This window comes from Lactuca sativa, chromosome 4 (genome assembly GCF_002870075.4).
Source record: "Lactuca sativa cultivar Salinas chromosome 4, Lsat_Salinas_v11, whole genome shotgun sequence".
Lineage (NCBI taxonomy): Eukaryota > Viridiplantae > Streptophyta > Magnoliopsida > Asterales > Asteraceae > Lactuca > Lactuca sativa.
This window is the reverse complement of record NC_056626.2, coordinates 379919059-379946383: the sequence shown is the minus strand read 5'-3', so window position 1 is coordinate 379946383 and position 27325 is coordinate 379919059.

The window sequence follows — 27325 nt, the reverse complement described above, 5'->3', positions numbered from 1 at the left end:
ACTTGGGGCACTAGGCTTTCAGAAGTCAAGATCAAGAAGAATTAATCTTGTTATTACTACATAACAAGTGAGGTAAGATCTAAACCCTAATTATATGTGATTTTCGGATTTGATATGCTAGTTTTAGGGTTTATTGCTTTGGTATTTAATGTTGTATGTTCAAATTAGAAAACCTAGATCAAAACAACTAGGGTTTCATGTACACCATATGAATGATGTTATGCTCAAAACCCATCAGTGGTATCAGAGCCTAGGTCGTTTTTCTAGTTGAATAGATGCAAAAGTGAACTGCCAAAGGATCAAAAGTCGAATTTTTGTTATCTGCGAAGCTGACTCGGCGAGTCCATCAGTGGACTCGGCGAGTTGCATGAACTTGACGAGTCCATCAGTGGACTCGGCGAGTCCAAGGTGCTGTTGCTGGGATTTTCGATTTTTTGAGCAGTTTTTGATGAGGATAATTACCAAAACTCGTTTTTCTTGCCTAAAATCGATATTTTATGATTGGTATGTTTATCCTTATCAAAATCGGTGGATTCTGTTAAATATGGACAATATAGGATTATTATGATTCAAATATGTGACCTAGTAAGTTTGAAAAGTTTCAATTTACACCTTTTAAGTTTTATAGTTTAAATTTGAACTTAAAAGTTTTAGTTTTTGAAATTTAAATAGTTAAACCCTAATATTTTGAAAGGTTTCAAAATTTTTCCTCAAGTTTTGTAATTTAAAACTTAATTAAAAGGTATTAATTTTGAAATATTAAATTCTACAACCCTAGTATTTTGAATAGTTCAAATTACACCCTTATGGTTTTATTAAATTAATTAATTGTTTAATTAAAAGAGATAATTAATAAATCCATAATAATATGGTTTAAGATTAATCAAATTCAAGGTTTAATTTATTAATAGATTAAACCAACTAGTATTTTAAAAGTATAAAATACACCCTTGTACTATATAGAATTAAAAGTTGAATATTATATATGTATAAGTAAATGTCAGTCTTACCGTTAATAGGCCTCATTCACGAAGTTGGTCTATAAGGAGTGTTTAAGGAAGCGGTCTGTAAAATGATCGTCATTGGGTATCCACTTTTACCCACCGCACTCTTGACTAGTGGAGGGTCGTTAGCCGAATGGATAGGATAAGACACAACCTTCCATTATAAGTATAACGAAATACGAAGTAACTAAATACTTTTAAAAATTCCCAAATCTTAGTTACTTTAGGTAAAATGTGAATTTGGTGCTAACCCATGAAATTACACTTTGCACCTTGCCGAGACGTTAGTGGAGCATATGTGGTTAACCGACACACTAATTTGGGACCGACAATGGAGGCAAAGGGTAACTCGATGTTTGTCATAGATCAATGGAGCGTGTTTGGCTAACCGGCACATTGATTAGGTGATAATTACATTAAGAGTACCAAGTATATTTACATGGTTATTCACACCTTGTTTGTGATCCTCGATATCCCAGTCACAAACTTGAAGGGCATAATCGAGATTAAACATGCCATTGAAAAGTTCAATGAATCTCATAAGATCTAGGAGTTTCAATTCATTTAAAACTTAAATTTCCTTTTCGTTTTTCATGGTGGAAATTGGTAAATCGTCATTTACCTACCTTCAAATATTCAGCAACTGGATTATGGAATCCCTCTTCCATGAGTTGTAGAATATTGTGTTGGGTCCTAGCCTTAATATCTCATATGGGTGTTTTATTAAGGACTCAATCAACTAACTTGAATTTTCTCCCATTTTTGTAGATGTATGGTTCTAACCATGGTCTTCCTAAATCCCATGGAAAAAGTTCTACACGTGAAGGTGATGTTCCACGATTGGATCATGGAAATGAGAATCATACTTCAGTTTCTCTCACCTCCTCTTATAATTCTCCCCGACCCACGTGTTCAAAGACTTGAAAATTTCAAGGTCACTCAAGCCCTATTGGCAAGTAAACACGAAAATGGAAAGTCTATGTGTGCACACGTCTTGAAGATGAAGTCACACATTGACAAGTTGGGAATGTTGGGTGTCATTGTATCAAGGAAGTTGGTTGTTGACTTGGTTCTTCAGTTACTTCCTGAATCATATAGTGAATTCATTAGAGAGTACTATATGATGGACCATGACGTGATCCTCATTGATCTTACCTATTTGATTATTGTTGTTGATTCAACAATGATTTGGCGCATTGGTCAAGCAAATTTATTGTGAAACCTTCCATGGACATTGACAATGGCAACATTGGAAGTCCAGAAAAGTCTTCTCTTCCCAATGGAAAGGGATTGGCCGAGGTCAAACAGTTTGACCAAATGGTTAAGAGAAAGGCTGAATCTGAAATTGTCTCGTGTGCCATTCTAGAAGAGTCCATATGTTTCTACTGCCAAGAGAAGGGGCATTGGATGCGAAGCTTTCATGTTTACCTGAGAGATCGCAAGGATGGGAGAGTCAAGATGTATGACTCTGCTTCAGGTAACATCCACTATCTTACTCTATTAAGTTCCTATTTGTAGATTCTTAATACATGATGTGATAAGACTGTTGGATTAGTGTCTAAGTCTATAACTATATTTGGTATGTACTTGACCCAGTTATGCATGGTCCTTTTGGGTTGCTTTCACCAGAGCAACTTGACAAGGTAATTTGAGGAGAGAGAGGATATTATGATTTATTAATATATTATAATTATAATATATTAAAAGAGAAATCATATTATTTAATTAATATTGGTCATAAATTAATTAAGAATTAATTTGGTGACTAAAAGAGGTTAATTGAATAAAGGGGCGTAAACTGTCAAATGTATGATAGTTGATTATATGGGCTGGGAAACCTAATGGATCAAAGGGAGAACGAAATTATGATGGGGATCCATCAAAATTTTGTCCATAGGCCTTATTCCAGAAGGTTCCATGGGCTACTTGGTCAATAAGCTGTCCATTAGGGTTTTGACTGAAACCCTAGCTTCCGGTAGTATAAATACGGACCCCTAGCTCCCAAATTCGGCCACTTGCTTCCAAGGAAACCCTAGGGACAAATTTAGCATCCTCCCACCTCTCTCATATAGTTGCCTTCTTTCTTGTGGTGTTTGTAAGCCATTAGAGGAGTTACACTTGTGACTCTAAGCTCCAAGAAAGAAGAATCAAACTTCCATCGAAGAGGTATACATCTAGATCTGATTCTATATGTTAGTTTTGATATATGTATGCTAGATTAGGGTTTATAAGTCTTGGATTCATTGCATGTACAATAGAGAAACCTAGATCCAAGCATTAGGGTTTGTATGAGCACATAGGATTGTTCTTATGCATAAAACCCATCAGTGGTATCAGAGCCTTGATTGGTTTCAGTTGTATGTGATGCTTTAATTGTTTGATTGCTGAAAATCATTTTTTTGTGCTAACTGTTTGATGAACTCGACGAGTTCCATGAGGTACTCGACGAGTTGGATGAACTCGACGAATTCCAATGTGGACTCGACGAGTTTAGCTGTCAGATAGAGGATATTTCGGGATTTTGTTGCTGTATTGTCATGGGATTAATGCCTAAATCGTTTTTTGAAGATAAAATCCGAATTTTATTGTAATTGAATGATTATCCCTACCAAAACAATAGATAATTTCAAATCTTTTGAATACTAGTTTATTTATATGATAAATATGGATTATTTATATTATTTGGTAATTATCTTGTAACTAAAATTGGATTAAGTCAAATATAGATAATTATGAAATTAATTGTTTAATTTAAATTATTTGTTATTAGATCCCTTTCATTTTGAAAAAGTTCAAAACTTGTCCTCAAGTTTTGAAATTTAAATTTTATGATTAAAAGTTTAATTTTGAGTAATTTAAATTTCAAACCCTTAGAGTTTTACAAGTTTAAAATTCAACCCTATACTTTTATATTATTACAAGATTAATATATATACATATGTATAAGAATAAAGCTAGTCTTATCGCTAGTAGGCCTCATTCACGAAGCCGATCTATAAGGTGGGTAAAAGGTTGTTGCTTATAAAATGACGCTTAATGGGTGTACACTCACACCCACCTCTTGCTTGATTGATGGAGGGTCATTATCCGAACGGGTAGGATAGGGCACTCATTATAAGTATAATGAATATTGCAAAGTAACTAACATGTTTTACAAATTCCCAATCTTAGTTACGTTAGGGCAAAATCTAAAAATGATGCTATCCCATGGAATTGCACTTTATACCCTTGTCAAACGTTAGTGGAGTGTGGGTGGTTAACCGACACAATAATTTGGGATTGACATTGGTGGCAAAGGGTGGCTCGATGTTTGTCATAGATCAATGGAGTGTGCGTGGCTAACCGACACATTTATTAGGTGATAGAGACATTGAGTGCACCATGTTGATTCGCATGGTTATTCACAACTTGTTTGCGATCCTCGGCATCCCAGTCGCAAATTTGAAGTGCATATCAAGATTTAAACATGCCATTGAAGAGTTCAATGAATCTCAAAGATCTAGAAGTTTTCAAATACATTTAAAATTAAATCTCTTTTTCGTTTTTCACGGTGAGAATTAGTGAATCGTCATTCACTTACCTTCAAATTATTTACTTTTAGAGTACGACATCCCTTTCTAAGTTGTAAATAATGTTGTTGGGTCCTAGCCCTAATTTCTCATTTGGGTGTTTAATTAGGGACTCATTTCTAATCAAACTTTGTTCCTTTCTTTTTCAGATGTCTGCAAACAACAACAACAACGCTTCTGGGTCATTCTCGTTGATAAACCTATGTCAAAATGTGACATTTGATGGGTCAAACTTCAACGAGTGGATGAGGTACATTCACATGATCACTCGCTACGAGGACAAAGAATATGTACTCGATGAAAAGCTTGAAAAGATCATCCCAGATGTTGCTACTCCTGAAGAGTTGCCGCCTTTGAGGCCCACGAGCGTGATGCTATGAAAGTTCATTGCATCATACTGGCCACCATGAACCTCGAAATCCAAAAGTCCTATGAGGACATGTATCCGTATGAAATGCATCAGGATTTGCTGGACAGGTACCACCAAAGAGCGAGGCAAGAGCGCTATGAGATCATTACTAACATGATCACCGCTAAGATGGGGGAGTGGAGAATCCCTAACCTCTCATTTACAGAAAATGCAGAGGTATGTTGATTGTCTTCTCAAACTTAACTTTAAGTTTGATGAGGATTTGGCTATCGACATAATCCTCCACTCCTTTCCTTCATGCTACAACCAGTTCAGAATGACCTACCACATGAATAAGGAAGAGGTCTCCTCGAGCAAGCTCCAAGGACTGTTGAAGACTGCTGAGAGCAACCTCAAAGACAAATCTGTTGCACCATCCCCTGCTGTGGCTGCTCCCGTGTTGGCAATTGGCCAAGGAAAGGGTAAGAAGAGGAAGGCTTCATGTAAGAGCCATCATAAGGGTAAGCCCCAAGATGGTTCCTATTCTAGTGGAACCAAAGCTGGTTCGGTCAAACCCTCATCCGAACCCAAGGAAGCAGAGTGCTATTACTGCCACCAGAAGGGCCACTGGAAACGAAGCTGCCCTAAGTATATGCAAGACATAAAGGACGGGAAGATTAAGCCCACCTTCACAGGTACGTATTCTATTAAATCTAACAACTCGTCATTTGCTACTTCATGGGTTCTTGATACAGGGTGTGGTTACCACATTTGTTCTGATTTGTAGGGCCTAAGAAGAAGTAGGGAGATGGAACATGGGAAGATAAACTTGATTATGGGAAATAGAAGATCGTCACATGTGACCAGAATCGGAGTTTATTCTTTAGTCCTGAGTAATGGGTTAGGATTAGATTTAGAAAATTGCTGTTATTCGCAAGATATGGAAAGAAACATTATTTTGATTTCATGGATTGTTTAGACAAGGTTTCAGATATTTTTTTTGATAATAGTAATGGTTCTATTAATGTTTATTTGAATGGTGTCTTTTATTTCAATGCATTATCTTGTAATGGGATTTATGAATCTGTGATGGTTGTTGATAATTTCAGAAATGATGTATTGAATATTGATTCGTCTACTAGCCTAGACAAAGCATGCTTGTGGCATTGTCGCCTTGGCTATGTCAACAAGAAACGCATAGCCCAACTCCAAAAGGATGGAGTGTTGGAGTCATTCAACCTTAGGGACGATGACATGTGTGAATCTTGTTTACTTGGAAAGATGACCAAGTCACCCTTTACTGGCACTTGTGAAAGGGGTGAGGGTTTGTTGGATCTCATACACACCGATGTGTGTGGGCCCTTTAGATCCACCACAAGGGATGCTTGCCGGTTTTACGTGACTTTTACAGATGACTATAGCAGATATGGATATATCTACTTAATCAAGCAGTATAAATACAGACCCATAGCTCCCAAATTCGGCCACTTGCTTCCAAGGAAACCCTAGGGCCAAATTTAGCATCCTCCCACCTCTCTCATATAGTTGCCTTCTTTCTTGTGGTGTTTGTGAGCCATTAGAGGAGTTACACTTGTGACTCTAAGCTCTAAGAAAGAAGAATCAAACTTCCATCGAAGAGGTATACATCTAAATCTGGTTCTATATGTTAGTTTTGATATATGTATGCTAGATTAGGGTTTATAAGTCTTGGATTCATTGCATGTACAATAGAGAAACCTAGATCCAAGCATTAGGGTTTGTATTAGCACATAGGATTGTTCTTATGCATAAAACCCATCAAAGATTAAATTTTGATGCTTTGTAGGATCGAAGAAAAGAAAGGAAGCTTAAAGGAAAGGTGAGCTAAGTCTTATCGCGAAGAAATGGATTTCGATCGCATGGTTCGATGATCGGATTTTTGAGCTACTACTTAGAGAGTTACGATAGATTGCTTAGGAATATGTAATAACATAGTTTTCATTTGAATTGCGTTGTAAGGACAAGTTTTTCCGCATTTTATAAATATATGAAATTTTGAATTTTGTCTTATTTATTTATCCTTGCAATGTCATTTGTGAAAATTGATGTTCGTTTCTATTATTAGCAATATTGAAATGGATGTGATTTTTAGTTATGTTATTTGTGGTGGTGTCAGACATTTACGAAATAAGGAAAGATTCTCATCACCTAAGTTTCAATTGGACAGAAACTTGGAATCATGCAACTTGTATTGTGTGATGAATGAGAACCTTTGTATTTGGGGAATTTAAGACTAATTCCTTGTTTACATAAGTATGTGAGTCAATTGAAGGACTAAAGGGTCTAGTACACAATGTTGTGCACTGGTTAAGTCCACCACAAAGACCGATAAGACTATTCGTCATGATTTACTAAAATTTTAGTAAATATGGTTTTGCTTACAAGATTAACTGGAATTCTGAATCATTGAAAAGTTTCAATGCATGGCAGAATGAATAAAAGGAATTAATTAGGCTGAAAGATACAGTTTTCTCCAATCTGAGAAGAAGGGAGAGTACTTTTGTAGATCCGGCCAAGATAGAGGCTGTGATGCAGTGGGAGACTCCGAGGTCTCCAACTGAGATTCGGAGCTTCCTAGGTCTAGAAGGGTATTACAGGAGATTTATTATGGACTTCTCCAAGATAGCAGTTCCGTTGACCCGAATGACCAAGAAGTCGGTGGTTTTGCGCTGGGGTCATGAGCAGTAGACAGCCTTTGAGACGCTTAGGCAACGATTGTGTGAGGCGCCGATTGTCACGCTGCCAGAGGGAGTAGATGACTTCGTAGTCTACTGTGACGCTTTGATCATAGGTATGGGAGCAGTGTTGATGCATCCAGGTCATATGATAGCTTATGCTTCAAGGCAGCTGAAGCCTCACGAGGCTAACTATCCGACGCATGATTTAGAGTTGGGGGTTGTGGTGTTCTCCCTTAAGATTTGGCGGCATTACCTCTACAGGGTCTGGTGTACCATTTACATGGATCACAAGAGTTTGAGGTACCTCATGGATCAGCCAAATCTGAACATGAGGCAGCGTCGGTGGTTAGACGTGGTGAAGGACTATGATTGTGAGATCCTTTTGTTGGATTAGTGTCTAAGTCCATAACTATTTTGGTATGTACTAGACCAGATGGTGCATGGTCCTTTTGGGTTGCCTTCACCAAAGCAATTTGATTGGAGAAATAAATTAAGAGAGAGGTTATTATGATTTATTAATATGTTATAAGAATAATATATTAAAGGAGAAATCATATTTGCTTAATTAATATTGGTCAATAATTAATTAAGAATTAATTTTGTGATCAAGTGTAATTAATTAAACTAGAGGGGCTGAATTGTAATTATGTGATAGTTACAAAATAAGGTAAGGATTATCTTATTAATAGGTTGGACGAATTTAAGGTGATAAGGCCTTAGAATTCGACTAGGATAAGGGTTTCAAGACTTATCTTATGGTTACTTGGTGGGCAAGCAACTAGAAAAGGATAATGACTAAAACCCTAATCTCTACACCTATATAAAGAACCCCCAAGGCTCATAAATTCGTCCATGCCTTCCCAAGAGGTCCTAGAGACGAATTCTAATACCTCCCCTCTCTCCTTATACCTTCTCCATTTGCTCTTGGTGTTTGTAAGCCATTAGAGGAGTGACACTTGCGACTCTAAGCCTTCCAAAGTCAATACAAGAAGGATTTGGGATTGTTATTGCTACATAACAATCAAGGTAATAACTTAAACCCATTCTTATGTTAATATGATTACTTGTATGCTAGAATTAGGGTTTATAGTCTTGGATAACTTGCATGTACAATAGAGAAACCTAGATCCAAGCATTAGGGTTTGTATGAGCACATAGGATGTTCTTATGGCTAAAACCCATCAGTGGTATCAGAGCCTAGATTGGTTTCAATTGTATTGATGCATTACATGTTCAAAAAAATTCGATTTTTGATGTTCTGAAGGCTGGACTCGCCGAGTCCATAGATGAACTCGCCGAGTCCATGCAGACTCGACGAGTCCAAGCTTGACTCGACGAGTCAACTCGTCAGATGGAGCATATCTCGGGATTTCTTGCTGTTTTTGCTTTGGGATAGTTAGCTTATCATATTAGATCAATATAAATCCGATTTTATGATATATTTGACTATATTCTTGATCTAATTGAAGATATTTATCAATTAATAAGATAATTGTTTCCTTATGTGATAATTGATTAATTATTTTGATTAAATTGATAAATTGTTTTGCAAGAAATTATTAAATAAATCAAATATGGATAATTATGTGATTAAATGTTAATTTTAGATTATTTGTTATTTGATCCTTGTGTTATGAAATGTTTCATATTTTCCCCTTTAGGTTTTATAGTTTAAATTTGAACCCAAAAGTTTTGTTGTTTTGAAATTTAAATAGTTAAAACCCTAATGTTTTGAAAAAGGTTTCAAAACTTGCCCTCAAGTTTTGGAATTTAAATTTTGATTAAATGGTTTAATTTTGATGTATATTTAAATTCTAAACCCTAATGTGTTGAAATGTTTCAAAACTTGCCCTCAAGTTTTGGAATTTAAAAGTTGATTAAAAGTTTAATTAGGAATGTTAAATTCTAGAACTCTAGTATAGTTTTGAAAAAGTTCAAATCACACCCTTATGGTTATATATTAATTAAGGTGTATAATTAAAAGAAGTTTAATAAATCCATAAAAGTTTTGGTTTACAATTTAATTGAATTAAAAGTATAATTATTAAATTAGACCACCTAGTATTTTGAAAGTATAAAATACACCCTATACTATATATAACATTAAAAGTCTAACATTATATATATGTACGGGTAAAAGTCAGTCTTACCGTTAGGAGGCCTCATTCACGAAGCTGGTCTATAAGGGGTGTTTAAGGAAATTGCCTATAAAATGGCGATTGAATGGGTATCCACTCTTACCCACCGCACTCTTGACTAGTGGAGGGTCGTTAGCCGAACAGGTAGGATAGGACAAAACCTTTCATTATAAGTATAATAAAGTATAAAAGTAACTAAATGTTTTTTTTTTATAAAATTCCCAATCTTAGTTACTTAGGCAAAAGTGAATTGATGCAATTCCATGAAATTACACTTTGTGCCCTTGCTAAGACGTTAGTGGAGCGTGTGTGGTTTACCGGCACACTAAATGGTTCTAAGCAAAGGTAGCAAAGGGTGACTCAATGTTTGTCATAGTTTAGTGGAGCGTGTGTGGTTTACCGGCACATCGAATAGGTGACTGTAACATGTGAGGACACCATGCAAGTTTGCATGGTTATTCACACCCGCTTTGTGATCCTCGGCATCCCAGTCACAAACAAGAGGGGCATATCGAGATTTAAACATGCCATTGAAAGTTCAATGAATCTCAAAGGATCTAGGAGTTTTCATAGATTTAAAACTTAAATTCTTTTTCGTTTTTCATGGTGGAAATTAGTGAATCGTCATTCACTTACCTTCAAATATTCTGCAATTAGGGTTACGACATCCCTCTGCCGAGTTGTAGAATATTGTGTTGGGTCCTAGCCTTGGTATCTCATTTGGGTGATTTGCTAAGGACTCGTTCAATCAACTAACTTGAATTCGTTTTCTCCCGTATTATAGATGTCAAAGTTCGACAACTATGGTTTTCCCAAATCCCGTGGAACAAGCATGAAGATGGTATTCCACGATTCGATCGAGGAACAAGAAATCATGCTTCACTTCCTCCTCCTCCTCAAATTATTCTCCCTAACCCTCAAGTTCAAAGGCTTGAAAAGTTCAAGATCACTCAAGCCCTTTTGGCAAGTAAACATAAAGAAGGAAAGTCGGTGTGTGCACACGTCCTAGGGATGAAGTCACAAATTGATAGGTTAAGAATGTTGGGATCCGTTGTCTATGAGGAAATAGCTGTTGATTGGGTTCTTCAGTCACTTCCTAACTCATATAGTGAGTTCGTAAGAGAGTACTATATGATGAACCGCGACGTGGCCCTTATAGATCTCACCTATATGCTTATTGCTGCTGAATCAACAATGGTTTGGCGCAATAGAAAAGCAAAGTTGATTGGTGAATCTGCCTTCAAGACCTCTATGGATATAGACTATGGCAACGAAAGACATGCTATGATCAAAAGGTTTGATCATAAGAGAAAAGCAATGTCTGAAGTAGTTCCATGTCCTGTTCCAAGAGAGTCAATCTGCTTTTATTTCCAAGAGAAAGGGCATTGGAGACGAAGCTGCCCTATTTACCTAAGAGATCTAAGAGATGAGAGAGTCGAAACGTATGGCTCTAATATAGGTAAAATCCATTAACTAACTCTTTTAAGCTTCTATTCTAGATTCTTAATACATAATGTGATAAGATTACAATTGATGTATTGTAAGATCGAAGAAAAGAAAGGAAGCTTAAGGGAAGAAGTGAGCAAAATCTAACTGTGAAGGAATGGATTTCGATCGCATTTCTCGAAGATTAGATTCTTGAGCTACTACTTAGAGTTAGAATTAGATTGCTAAGAAAGATGTATTAGCATAATTTTTCAATGAATTGCATTGTAAGGACAAAATTTTTCCGCAATAAAATAAAATTTGATTTTATATTATTTATTTATCCTTGCAATGGCGTATATGAAAAAAATTGATGTTTGGATGTTTCTATTATTAGCAATAATGGATTTGGTTCTTATTATGTTATTTATGGAAAGTCGAGAATTTACCAAATAGGGAGAGTTTCTCATCGCCCAAGTTTCAATTGGACAGAAACTTGGAATCATGCAACTTGGTTGCACGATGAATGAGAAATTTCATATTTGGAAATTATACTAATTCATCGACAAAGTGTCAAGTGAAGGACTAGGAGATCGAGCACACAAAGTTGCGTGTTGATCAAGTCTACCATAAGAGTAACAATGATATTCGTCATGATTCACTAAAGGTTTAGTAAATATGATTATAATTACAAGATTAAGTGTAATTATGAATTGATTGAAAAAGTTTAAATCAATAGCAAAACGAATAAGAAGAATCAAGTAGGCAGAAAGATAAAAGTTTCTCCATTCTAAGAATAAGGGATAGTAGCTTTTATGCTTTATGATAGGTCTTAGTGATTAATAACCATATCTCAATTGATCCTCTAAGTAAGTCTTAGTACAATTGTATTTTTAAGAAGAGGAATCAAGGATTGAAGAAATGGTTAAATCAAGAAGTCAATCATACTTCGTTCCAAAAATAAGTCTTAGAGTTAAGATTGTGAAATTGAGTGATAATTATTAAGAAGGTCTATAACATTCATCAAATTTGGAAAGTTGTGATGTCTTGGATAAGACAAAGACCAACTAGGACCAATTTATGAAGTGTTTGATAAAAACTACACTAACTCTTGAATATTTGTTTGTCAAGAAATGTTTATTGACAAGAGAATCTTATATGTCAAGGAGTCAGTGGGAGTCTTAATGGTCTTGAAAGGTTTCAAGAACAAATCAAATAAACCTTATAGATCATCACTAGCACATGAGTTGAGGTTTACAACCTATCGTGTTGACATTATTTTGTTTATGTGCCAATCCAATCGAGGTAATTATGCATGTGAGTCCTATGAGTTCTCATTTGAATGCATAAAAGGCAAGGACCTTGATCAATGGAAAGTACATTGATAAGAAAAGGTGAGCTACTTAACTACTTGGAAGACATGGTGGGCAGCTGTGCTGCCATAAGGCAAGAAATCGAGATTAAGAAAGTTCGATCCATATGAGTTTGAATTTGTCGTAAACTTTGGTTTTGACAAATTCACATGGATAGGAACAAATACACCGTTTAAATCTAAGTGTCATAAGATTTCCTCCTTCATGAAAATGATTGTGATGAAATGATTTCACTAAGAAAGATTTTAAGAAGATAGTGATTGTAAAATTGCATTCTCGAATTTGATTATGATTACGGTATCCCATTCCATAATTTGAATTGTGAGGTTGGGCAATTGTTTACACACACATATGAACTATCTAAGGCAAAGGTGTATAAGTTCAAGAAGCCTTAATAAAAGATTAACAAAGCACTAAGTATTAGAAACATGAACTTAAGAAATTCAATAAGCATTGTTTTTTCTGAAAGTTAAGCTATTTCTAAAGACATGTCGAAACTAGTGGGAGCATAAGTGTTATGATTTATAATAATCATCATGATAGTGGGAGCATAAAAGTTATGATTGTATGATTATTAAGGCACGTATTGCAAGTTGGCAATATTAATTATAGAAAACAAGAGTTATACCTTGCAAAGTCGTAAGGGTTGTAAAGTTGTTTTGCTATAATTAAGGGAGAGAATATTATGCTTCATTTCAAATCTAAAGGATTAGGTTGAGAAATGCTAATAAATTTAGTCAAGGGTACATAGTGTGTTCTTAAAATTTCGATTATGATTACGACATTCCTCTTCACAATTCGAATTTTGAGAACATAGCAAATAAAACATTATGCGTCGTGTCCCACACGCTTCGGGTATAGGATCGATTGCAAATGCTTTAATGTTTGACCATTCTAAAATTTTCCAAATGTCGAGCGCATTTAGAGGGAAAAGGGACTAGAATTGGTTTTGACTAAAATAATTAGACAACTATCAAAGGACAATCCAAAGTTTGACGAGGATTGGTCGTTTGTGAGTAGTTGGAAGCATGGTATTGGATGGACCATATCGACATAGAAAAGATTCTATTAAGAATGAGTTGTCATATGGAAATTATGGAAATGTTTCCATATTGGATGGACCATATCGACATCATTATGAATAGATAAGATTCTATTAAGAATGAGTTGTCATATGGAAAATATGGAAACGTGTCCATATTGAGTATTGGATATTGAAAATCTATGACTAGATTAGAAACTTTTATGCAAAGGATGTTCAAAGGAATGTACCTTGAGTGAGAGACATCATATCTAAGGAATTGTCTTGTAACAATCTCCAATAGAGAACTTTGTAATATCATTGGCAATAGTCTTTGTGACTTTGGTGCAGTGACATTACGAAAGGATCATTGCATAAAATGTTAGAATCTAACATATTCTATAAGTGGCAAGAATTTGATATTCTTACACTTATGAAAAAGGATTTGGAGTTGTGAAATGAGAATGATTGGAAATGTGTTCAATTTGATATATTTCACAAAGTAAGAACCATATGTAAACATTGTGTGCATGCTAGGAACATGGGACAAGTGTAATAATTCAAGTAAGAAGTTGATTACCCGAAACGACAAATAATGAGTAATCAATATGGTGATAAATAAAAGGAGTTTTATTTATACTCAACGGTTTGAGGCCATATGGGATTAGTATTATTCTTGTGTTTCACATTTGCATGTTTTGACTTCCAGAATAATTGAGTTTATTAAGAATAATCGAATTATTCAAACGGACCACAGTTAGTCATACGTTGGAAGTAAGTATGAATGAAGACTGTCATGAATTGGTTTGTAGATTGTCTAGAGCGTATTAGACATAGCAAAGATTTGCTGCAATGTTCGTGAGTGCTTATGAATATGATTTGAGCATTGGATTAAACCCACGCTCACTTGGATCACTCCATGGATTGTATCACGAGTGATTGGTGAGACGATAACATCTTATATTCTTGAAACTGAGATGTGTGAGTTGTATCTTGCAAATCGGTTGCACATTGATAATATGTAAACGCACTAGTAACTTGGTGTTATAAAACATATTATTGTGTGTGATTCGGTGAGTGAGTGCAAGCAAGTAATGTATCAAAGTTTATCCGTTCCTTTCATCCAAAGTAGGATAAAAGTGATATCTTTGGGCCCCTCGATGATTTAGTGATGACAAACGTAAATGCTCGGCCGGGCTAGGGCTAAATTGTTTTGTTCAATTAGTCAGTCGTCATAAATCGGGAATCGAGATATAGTACAAAGAGAATGATTTGAAATCATATCTCATATGATATCTAGAATGGAGGAATATATGATCCCTTATCTAAAGGAAACACGTATCTGATATGATCAGAGTTGACAGCGGCTTTGGAAAGCTACGATTGCAGATCAGGATCTGAAGTCATACGCAGAATAGTTATTAGACTTATCCATGTGGGAGACTGTTGGATTAGTGTCTAAGTCCACAACTATTTTGGTATGTACTTGACCTGATGGTGCATGGTCCTTTTGGGTTGCCCTCACCAAAGCAACTTGATTGGAGAAATAAATTAAGAGAGAGGTTATTATGATTTATTAATATGTTATAAGAATAATATATTAAAGGAGAAATCATATTTGTTTAATTAATATTGGTCAATAATTAATGAAGAATTAATTTTGTGATCAAGTGTAATTAATTAAACTAGAGGGGATGAATTGTAATTATGTGATAGTTACAAAATAAGGTAAGGATTATCTTATTAATAGGTTGGACGAATTTAAGGTGATAAGGCCTTAGAAGTCGACTAGGATAAGGGTTTCAAGACTTATCTTATGGTTACTTGGTGGGCAAGCAACTAGATAAGGATAAGGACTAAAACCATAATCTTTACACCTATATAAAGACCCCCCAAGTCTCATGAATTCGTCCATGCCTTCCCAAGAGGTCCTAGAAACAAATTCTAATACCTCCCCTCTCTCTTTATACCTTCTCCATTTGCTCTTGGTGTTTGTAAGCCATTAGAGGAGTGACACTTGCAACTCTATGCCTTCCAAAGTCAATACAAGAAGGATTTGGGATTGTTATTGCTACATAACAATCAAGGTAATAACGTAAACCCATTCTTATGTTAATATGATTACTTGTATGCTAGAAGTAGGGTTTATAGTCTTGGATAACTTGCATGTACAATAGAGAAACCTAGATCCAAGCATTAGGGTTTGTATGAGCACATAGGATGTTCTTATGGCTAAAACCCATCACCTTTACCACCCAGGAAAGGCCAACGTAGTGGCCGACGCCTTGAGCTGCAAAGCGGCAGTGACCCCGATCCGAGATATCTATCTGAGGATGACAATGATTACTCCACTGTTGGAGCAGATCCGAGAGGCGTAGGTCGAGGGCCTAAAGGAGGAGCGCCGGAAGTGCGAGAGGATTACAGGCCAAGTGGCCTCCTTCGATTATGACAACAGGGGGCTGTTGACTTGCAGGAAGGTCAAGCCAGAGCACCAGAGGCCCCATGGAAAGATGTAACCGTTAGATATTTCCATGTGGAAATGGGAGGATATCACTATAGATTTCATTACTAAGCTTCCCAGGACCGCACGTGGGTCGATTCGATATGGGTCATCGTGGATTGGTTGACCAAGAGCGCCCACTACATACCGATCCAGGAGAGCATCTCGACCGAGAAGCTGGCCGAGATTTATGTGCGAGGCACGTCATGGAGTGCCTGTCTCAGTGGTATCATACCAAGATGTCTATTTCACTTCCAGGTTTTGGAAGCGGTTTCACGACAAGATGGGTACTCATCTCCACTTCAACACCACTTTCGACCCCAGACGGACGTACAGAGCGAAAGGATGATTCAGACTCTCGAGGACATGCTTCGAGCATGCGTGCTAGATTTCGGTGGCATTTGGGATACGTACCTTCCGTTAGCGGAATTTTCATATAACAACAGCTACCACTCCAGTATAGACCAGCCTCCCTTCGAGATGCTTTACGGGAGGAAGTGTAGGTGGTGGTTGTCGGGGCCAACAAAAATAATAACCCTAAATATTACACACTAAAATAGTGTATAGTGTTAAAGGGGTCGAATCCACGAAGATTGGTTCAATTTATAACTCTATGAAAAATCTATTTGTAAAATACTTGTAAAAGAACAATAAAAATAAAATGGGGGGGGGGGGGGGGTTTGGTGTTTTGAAATACTTGAAACAAACTAGAATTAACTATGATTTAAATTGACTATTTCAACAAAAATAAGGGTTTGATGTAAAATCAATAAAGGAGAGATGGTTGACTTCAATTTTCCTCACTTTGACTTTTGATGAACATATCATTAGAATCCAATGGTGAAATACTTTGATTTAAATCCTTAATTTGGCTATAGTAATCCAAGGAGCTTGAGATTACCTAGACTTTTCTTAATTGTTGAAATGGCTAGAGAAGCTCATAACAATTTTCTTAGTTAAATTCACTAATTCCAAATAACATGTAATTAGTGAAAGTCAACTAGCATTAAGAACCAAAAAGTCACCAAATCCAAGAGGAGTCAATTGCTTTCACTACCATGTTGGAGAAAATGTTTTTTTGATTGTGTGAAGCAAAAACAACCCAAAAAACATTTGTTGCTTGCTAATTTGATGATCCTTTACTTAATCAAGAAATTAGCCAACTAAACACCACAAACACATTTAAACTCATGAATAAAAACATACTAGTAGTGATAATATGTTAAAACACAAAACATTTCCATAAGGATTTAAGAACAAACTCATGGATTCTTCAACATTCAACAAAAGTGCAAAGGATTTAACAAAAAGTCAACCAAGATTAGTTTAGCCAAGCATGGCTAAACTCAAAGAAGCAAAGTTAGTTAAGATTGTATCAAACATTTGATAAGAATCAGGAGATGAAAAGAAGATGTTCTTGAGGTGTTCTTGGCCTTCAAAAGTGCTCCAAACTCCAAAGAGAAAATGTCAAAATCGGACATCTAAGATAAGGCTGAAGAGGCACACCAACCTTCCCAATATAGAGCTCTAGAAAAACTCCCGAATTCGCCCTTGTCAGGAACCACACGGGCCGCGGGGAATCTTACGCGGGCCGCGTGACTATGAAGGAGTTTTTGGGCTTCTTCAAGATTTGGGCCCCCACAGCTTAACCATTTGCCCAGTTCGAGTCTAATCAGCTTCTAGCCTATTTTTCTTCAATATTTCTTCACTTTGAGCCCAATTTGCCTCTCCACATCACTCAAGGCTTCCACAAACTCCTAAACATTGATCTTGTACACTCAATAATTCTCCCGTGCCTTTTAAATTTAAAGTTCAACACTTCCACGCCTTCAAGCAATTGACAAGCCCACTCCATGAATCACCTCCATAGCCATCAAGCACGAAATCCTCATTTCCCTTCAAGTCCAATCGCCTCCCAAAAATCTCGCTCCGCTAGTCTCCAAGAAAATCTGCAATAATGCTAAAGAAACTAGAAAGTACCCGAAATGGTCATAAAATAACAAAAAGGAAAATATGCATGGAAATTAACTAAAATGCAAATGAAATGTGCTGGAAAAAACTATAAAAAGAAGTAAATAAATGAAGCTATCAAATTACCCCAAGCTTAAACCTTACTTGTTCTCAAGTAAGACAAGACTAAAATGAACTTGGGATGAACTATCTTAAGGAAAATAAAAAGAATGGATAGAACCGTAGAACCTGATCACCGTTAGTCAACATGGTTAGAATTGATCTTGCTATTACCTCACGAATTTTTCATCCGATGACAATGGGACCATAAACCACATCCAGGACAACTCCTTTAGGTGAGTAAGGAGGGATGAGCAGTCACAGCCCAATGGAACATGCATATAATGAAGAACATCTATAGTAGGGAGAAAGCAACTGGATGGGCTCGTGTGGAGCTCTTCTTTTAAGTGTACACTCTGATCCCATGTCTGCCGACTACTCTCATGTGTAATTGGGTTTAATCGCTCGGGTACCGTTGTAGGAATTGGTTCACTTAGTGTTGGCCCAAACCTCCCGTAGTATCCGACCCGACAGTCTCCCTAACATCACCAATTTGCGAAAAACAACTCGATCTATATACAATAAAACAAGCCTATACAAATGAAAATCAAACGTCGAGTGACCAAAATGTTGGAAAATTTGTTCAATAATTGAACCGGTCACCTATTTAAGATAGTTGCAGCTGGAAATTCGCATGCTATTCTTTTCTCTCTTTTTTTTTGTTTTTGTTTTTGTGATAAACTTGAATGTAATGTATCAACAATCAAAATTTTTAACAAGAACCTTTTTACTCATAATTTGGTTCCCAAAAGTGTGAAAGTGGAACCGAAAGGGTAGTAATATAATCTGAATGGTCTAAGTGTGAAAATGACCATGTATGGAGCATAAAGATGTAATGTAAGCTCCTTTTCAAACTTGTGATTTTTCAAAGATGATGAAATTGTCCAAATGTGGACTAAAAGACTCTCTAAAATCCTAAGAAAATCGCAAAAAAAAAATATGGTGATGTAAAGAGACCGGATATGGATTCTATTCGGGGACAAGCACCAGTGCTTCATCCTAACGGTTCAAACATGATCAAGTGTGATCCTCTGGGCGGTAGTGACCTCAAGGCTAAGAATATCCATTGCTATAGTATTTCCTACAGTTGTTAGTATTGTATGCATAATTCTTCATGAAACTACCTGGCCATGATCACTTACCCCTTTAAGCTTCCAGGATCCGATCCCAAGTATGAAATCCCAAACTGCAGCCAATGGTCCCGGTTCGATGGGTGAGATAGCAACAAGAGCCTGGACCAATAATGATACAATAACTATGAACCTGTTCCATGGTATCCAAGGAGGTGAGAATAAACAGACAACAAAAATGCATAAATGCTAATGCCTTAAGCTAAATGTTATGGAAAAATAAAAAGTGGAAAAGAAGAAAATAAAATCTTTTTGAAATTTTATAAAATAAAAAAATGAATGCAAATTAACTTAAACTAATATGTTATGCAACCTAACTAAAGAAAAATGCGTGAAAAATTAAAAAGAAAGGGAAATGCCCCACCCCAAGCTTAAGAACAAGCATTGTTCTCAATGCTTAAGGAAAGGGCGGAAATGACCTAAATCGTAGGGTTGGTAGAGCATAGGGGTTTGTAGAGGAGGAAAAATGGTGAATAACGGTGGTGGTCTCGCGGGATTCCGACCGGTAGATCTCCGGGAAATCGAGTTTTTGTGTGGAGCGCGGGCGGGGCGCGGGCCGCATGGAGGCCGCATCTATTTTCCTTATTTTTCCCTCGAGTGAACATAAGAGCTAGAACAATTTTGGGATGAGGCACGCGGGCCGGCCGCACGAAGGCCGCGGGACCTGAAGCTTGAAAATAGCAAAGAATCGGAAATCTGTGCGGGCCGCATGGAACCCGCACAATGGCCGCACAAAGTCTTGCGCGGGCCGCGTGGAACCCGCACACTGGCTGCGTGTGCTGAACAGGGTTAGAGGTGATTCTTCTAAGCGGGTAAGGAATGGGCCGCACATAAGCCGCACAAGACCTTACGCGGGCCGCGTGACTTCCTGCACTTCAAAATTTGAAATTTTTCTAAAAACTTGATTTTTGGCCAAAATGATTCCCGCGAAGTCCCGGTTTCAAAAACACAACAAAAGGGTTGGACCAAAGCTGAGAATAAAGCTTGAAATTTTTGAAAAATGAACACTTTTAAAACAAAAAAAAAAGCATTTTCAAAATCGTTTTATTCGGTTTATAAAAGACGAAAGCACAATGCTTCCCCATAAATGCCCTTCTTTAACGTCTTTGGTTAGACGCCTCCAAACTTCACTTTAACACTTTGGGGCGTCCAAATGGATGACATCTTGGACATTTGAATCAAAACCTTTATAGAAAGGCTTCAACCGATGTCCAATAACATTGAAAATTTGCCCCGTGTCGACATTTTTTAGTTTCCACACCTCCATTGGGACTCTTTTCTTGTATTTGCTTTCTTTTTACGGGAGAACCATATCGGACTTAGACCTTTGATAATAGCAAGCATCCAACAATATTATTTATTGTACTTGTCTAGTAAGGTGACCAACTCTTCCCTCATTGACATGGTGGTTGAGTAGGTGACCGGTTGGGTGTCTTCCTTCTCGAGATACATATCATTTAAAGGGTCCGACAAATTTATAATTTTCGGCTCTTGTGGTTGGTCTACCACTGGAGTTAGTTTCGCAATGGTAGTGGATGGCTCAACCTCTCTTTTGTTAACACCCAACACTTCCTCTATAGTTTCATTGACATCTTTCTCAATTTCTTCTTCCTCCTTGATAGCCTCTTCCATTTCTACGTCTTCTTCCTCTTCTCCATATAACACTCTTGGGCCATCAAAAATTTTCTCATCTTTCAAAGGAATGGTACATGGGCTGTCTTCAGATGGTAGTTTGTCTTGATCTTCCATTATACTTATTGTTCGAGCAAGTTGTGTTATTTGTTGCTCTAAGCTTTTGAGGCTAGCTTGCGTTGTTTCCTGGAAATTTTGGGTAGATGCGTTTCAGGTTGCTGAGGAGGTGAAGGATATGGATGTTGGAGCTATGGAGGTTGTTGGTATTGGTCGTTACTCCAAGCTTGGTATGGGCTTTTGTATTGTTTGTATCCCCATGATTGGTTGTTGTCCCACCATTGATCATGTTGAGGTTGATCCTAACTCCATTGGGGTGACCAATAGTAGCTTCCCTTCTCTTGCACTTCTTCCCATTCTCCTTGTAAATATGGACACATGTTGGAATGATGTCCATTTTGGGCACAATAATCACAAAGAAGAGGTGTAGGCTGCACACTTTGGTCACTTTCAATCATCATAACTAACTGAGCTAGCTCAGAAAGTTGGTCTTCAGTGCAAGGAGTGTTCATTTTTGAATCATACTTTTTTTCTTTTTTCTTTATTTTTTTAATTTTGGGTTTTTAAATTAGAGTACCTGCATAATGAGATCTAGGCATAGAGAAACAAACTGATTAAATCAAAACCAATCCCCGGCGAATCCACGGAGATTGGTTCAATTTATAATTCTATGAAAAATCTCTTTGTAAAAATACTTGTAAAATAACAATAAAAATAAAATGGGAGGTTTTGATGTTTTTAAATACTTGAAACAAACTAGAATTAACTATGATTTAAATAGACAATTTCAACAAAAATAAGGGTTTGATGTAAAATCAATAAGGGAGAGATGGTTGACTTAAAGTTTCCTCACTTTGACTTTTGATGAACATATCATTAGAATCCAATGGTGCAATACTTTGATTTAAATCCTTAATTTGGCTATAGTAATCCAAGGAGCTTGAGATTACCTAGACTTTTCTTAATTGTTGAAATGGCTAGAGAAGCTCATAACAATTTCCTTACTCAAATTCACTAATTCCAAATAACATGTAATTAGTGAAAGTCAACTAGAATTAAGAACCAAAAAGTCACCAAATCCAAGAGGAGTCAATTGCTTTCACTACCATGTTGGAGAAAATGTTTTTATGATTGTGTGAAGCAAAAACAACCCAAAAAACATTTGTTGCTTGCTAATTTGAGGATCCTTTACTTAATCAAGAAATTAGCCAACTAAACACCACAAACACATTTAAGCTCATGAATAAAAACATACTAGTAGTCATAATATGTTAAAACACAAAACATTTCCATAAGGATTTAAGAACAAATTCATGGATTCTTCAACATTCAACAAAAGTTCAAAGGATTCAACAAAAAGTCAACCAAGATTAGTTTAGCCAATCATGGCTAAACTCAAAGAAGCAAAGTTAGTTAAGATTGTATCAAACATTTGATAAGAATCAGGAGATGAAAAGAAGATGTTCTTGAGGTGTTCTTGGCCTTCAAAAGTGCTCCAAACTCCAAAGAGAAAATGTCAAAATCGGACATCTAAGATAAGGCTGAAGAGGCACACCAACCTTCCCAATATAGAGCTCTAGAAAAACTCCCGAATTCGCCCTTGTCAGGAACCACATGGGCCACAGGGAATCTTACGCGGGACCAGTTCGAGTCTAATCAGCTTCTAGCCTATTTTTCTTCAATATTTCTTCACTTTGAGCCCAATTTGCCTCTCCACATCACTCAAGGCTTCCACAAACTCCTAAACATCGATCTTGTACACTCAATAATTCTCTCGTGCCTTTTAAATTTAAAGTTCAACACTTCCATGCCTTCAAGCAATTGACAAGCCCACTCCATGAATCACCTCCATAGCCATCAAGAACGAAATCCTCATTTCCCTTCAAGTCCAATCGCCTCCCAAAAATCCCGCTCCGCTAGTCTCCAAGAAAATCTGTAAAAATGCTCAAGAAACTAGAAAGTACCCGAAATGGTCATAAAATAACACAAAGGAAAATATGCATGGAAATTAACTAAAATGCGAATGAAATGTGCTAGAAAAAAACTATAAAAAGAAGTAAATAAAATGAAGCTATCAGTAGGACCCCAATCTGTTGGGGTGAGGTCGTTCAGAGGATTATGGGGAGTACGGAGGTAGTACTCAAGATCACGGAGCGGATTCAGTAGGTCCGGAGCAGGCTCCGGACTAGTCAGAGCCGGTATAAGAGCTATGCCTACAAGCGGCGTTCGGATTTGGAGTTTCAGGTGGGTGACATGGTCCTCCTAAAAGTGTCACCCTGGAAGGGTGTTATCAGGTTTCGAAAGTGGGGGAAGCTGGGTCCCGGGTTCATTGGTCCGTTTAGGGTTTTTACCCGGGTGGGTCAGGTTGCTTACCGGTTAGACCTTCCAGCAGAGCTCAGCCAGATCCACAGCACATTCCACGTTTCCGAGCTACTAAAGTGCTTGGTGGATGATTCATCAGTGGTACCCATATACGATATTCAGGTTGATGACAACCTGAATTACATAGAGAGAATAGTGGTGATTCTGGATCGCAAGACGAAGGAGCTAAGGAACAAAAGGGTCGAGCTAGTGAAGGTGCAGTGGCAGCACCGCAAGGGTTCAGAGTGGACATGGCAGCCCAAGGAGGAGGTGAGGGAGCACTACCCAGAGTTGTTTTCAGACACAACAGACTTCGAGGACGATGTCTATGAAAAGTAGGGAGAATTGTAACGCCCCGTTCCTGGTACGCAATTAATTTATTAAAGTATTTATTTTTGAGCTACTCAAAGAGTTGGTAGCCCTAACTCGTTGAGTAGCTGCCAGAAAGGACGCGTAGTTTAAAGGGTCTACTTGGCGAGTCCAAGCATGGACTCGACGAGTAGGTCTGCCAGGAGGAAACCCTATTTTCAAGGTTTTGCACCCTATTTAAGCCACTTAATCCCCCTTTGGGCCTCCCTTACCAGCCTCCCTGTCCTCCAGAAACCCTAATCTATTGAGAGCTTCACCTTTGAGAGATTATTGAGAATTTGAGTGTGTTTTTGTGTTATAGAAGAGATTTGGAAGAGCTTGGAGCTATCAAGCTTGTGGAAGAAGTTCAAGATTCAGGATTACATTCATCTTTGGCAGCCTTCTGAGGTAAAAAGCTCTTAGCTTGATAACCCATAGCTTAGATCTCCTTTAATGTTGATTTATGGGTCTTTTTGACCCTTTTGAGTAGGATAAGCTGCTTTTCATGGGTTGTATGATAAGAAATCCCTCTATACTATGCTATTTAGCCTCTAGAGTTATAAAAGGGATCTTGAACCCATTTTTATCCACGCCATGGTCATGTGCAAGGAAGTAGGTTGCTATAACTTGAGTTTGGGTCCATTTGAGGTTTGCAAAGCCATCAATCTCCAACTTTATAGAAATGGACCATGGAAACGACCTAGATCTGTATTTTGGAACTGTAGAAGGGAGAAATCAATGGTATAGTTTAGATCTGCAAGGGACTCGATGAGTTCATAAGGGAACTCGGCGAGTCCGATGAAGAAACCTCGATGATGTTCATAGAACTCGGCGAGTTGATTAAGAAATTGACGAGTTGGATGATTTTGTCCCTTTTCTTATTATGCCAGGACTCGGAGAGTCTGAGGATGACTCAACGAGTTAGTTCGACTAGCCACGATCATAAGTAGCTTGGGAACTCGACGAGTCATAGGGTGACTCGGCGAGACGAGTCACGATTCTAGACTTTTGAGTTCTAGAAATCGACGAGTCACAAGGTTGACTCAACGAGTTTTGTCAGCTTGGAAAGTTGACCTTGAGCAGGATGTTGACTTTGACCTGGGGTAAAATGGTCATTTTACCCTAAGAATAGTTATCAGTTTTTGAGTAAGTGTCATTATGGATTTTATAATCGAAGAGTCGCCGGAGTAGCAGACAGGGATTCCTCACTCAGATTTTCAGTAGTCAGTCATACAAGGTTAGTTTCCTTTCTATCGGGACGGGATGAAGGCACCAAGGTCGGCCCGTCTACATGATATGTTAGTAGTTGAGTATGGGCGGGGCCCGAATCTCGTAGCAGTTTAGTATGGGCAGGGCCCGATTCTCTTAGTATTACTTGAGCATAGATATGTGATTATTTGGTAGATATACTTGTTGTCTGTGTGATACTTATATGCATGTTAGCAGCGGAGTATGGGCGGGGATCGAATCTCCTAGACAGCGAAGTGTGGGCGGGGCCCAAATCTCCTAGACAGCGGAGTGTGGGCGGGCCCGAATCTCCTAGACGGCGGAGTGTAGGCGGGGCTCGAATCTCCTAGACAGTAGAGTGTGGGCAAGGCCCGAATCTCCTAGAGAGTGGGCGGGGCCCTATCTCCTAGTTGTATGATATTTGTATGGTATATGGTAGTTTGGGGAGAATCACTAAGCTTTGTGCTTACACTTTCAGTTTTGGTTTCGGGTACTTTCGGTAGCAAGGGGAAAGGCTCGGGGTGATCGCATGGCACACACCACAACATTAAGCCTGGGATTGTTTTTTAAACTTTGATATTTTATCATATGTTTTGTTACAGTATTTGATTTGACGTTTTGGGATACATGGTGTATGGTTTTCTTTATGAGTATGGATGATTTATGGTTTATAATACTTTTCAAAACGAAAATTTTGAACCGTGTTTTTGGGATGTTTCATATTGGATATGCTATTTATTCTATACTTATCTATATCATTGCCTAATATACAAAATATTACAATAGAATAACTATACTATGTGCTGACGCTGATAAGCTTGATATGATGGCACTGGTAGTTGAAAAAACGTTGACGCTGACAGATAGTGTATAGTGTTTGACTCATCATATCATAAGATGCGACCTTACAATCTCCCCTATCTGATGATGTCAAAACCAATCTTCTTTGGAGTCATCAGAAAAACCATTGTAGAACTTGTCAGCTTCTTTCAAGATCTTAGGCTTGACCCATCTGAATTGATCAATTTTAAGTTCATCCAGTCCTCTACTAAGCTCCAAAGGTATCAGGAAGCGACATCCTCTTTCCAGTTCATAGTGACCAGCTCCTTCCATGCGAAGATGAAACAAATGTTAAGTGGGAGCAGAAGGAAAATCATCAGTGCGTTGAAAGCACATTTGATTCTGACTATCAAGATAAAATATACCATGCTTTGGTTCTGTAATAAACATATATTGGAATTGTTGGACTTGTTCAGCACGTGCCGGTTATTCATTGTTGATATACCAAGTTCCATAAGGAAGAAGAAACTTGGTATTCTTGGACTGTGTGGGAGCACCTGTTCTTCTTGAGGATGATGGTCTAGATGGACTAGCTGATGGTATAAGGTTCTAGTTCTTGACTTTGTTGAGTAGCTGATGAATTGCCAACTTCACTTCCTGAGCATGAATACCCTTGTGTTTGTCAATGATTTCTTGAATTTGCATCCACTCGTTGTAGCCAAACTTGACTAGATCACTTGCAAAAACAACTTCATTGTATTCATATTTTAAATTCTTTCTAACTTAGTGAAGATTTAGAGATTCATTTATTGGTTTAGTGCATCGCACATTGACAATAGGACCAGGATTTGATCTGCGAGTAAGAACGTCTCCAAACTTCTTCCTATCGATCTGGTTATCCAGGTCTGAAACTATGTGTTGTTTCTCCACATTATTATTGAAGATTTTATTGACCTAATTATGAGTGTTTTTAACATTAGCACTCTCATCAGCTGAAGCAAGAGCTTGAACAAGTTTGGCCGACAGATGTTCTTCTTTTTTTTTTCTTGTTTCTTTTTTTTTTTCAAATAGCAGCATTATATTCTAACAAGATTTCTCTAACTTCCTTAGTAGGTAACCTCCATGTTTCTTCTAATTCATTTAGATCAAAGATGAGCTTGCTTTTCTTTTTAGGAGGAGGTGTTGAAGGATCACCACCAGCAGCAGCAGAGTTTCCAGCTTCAGCGTTATGAGCTCCCCCTGTGAAGGAAGCCTTCCTTTTTCGAGGATTAAGTTGATCATTGTCAGAGTCAATGACACTATTAGTTCCTTGAGGAACCTCTTAAGAAATCTTCCCCTAAAAGTAAGAATTAGGGTAGACAACATTTAAAGGAACAGTAGGAACAACAGCTTGTGGCATGAAACCAAGATCAAGAAACCCTTCAAAGACATCGCTCTCTGATTGGTCACCAGTATCTGGAATGGGCTGATCAGTTGTTGTATCAGCGTTCGGAATATCAACAACAACAATATGCTTTTGAGGATCAAATTTAGATTCAACCCTTCTAGTCGTCTCAGGATGAGATGGAGTTGGTACAATCATCACCTGCATTTGCATTGGCTGAGAACCCCCTTGATTATTCTC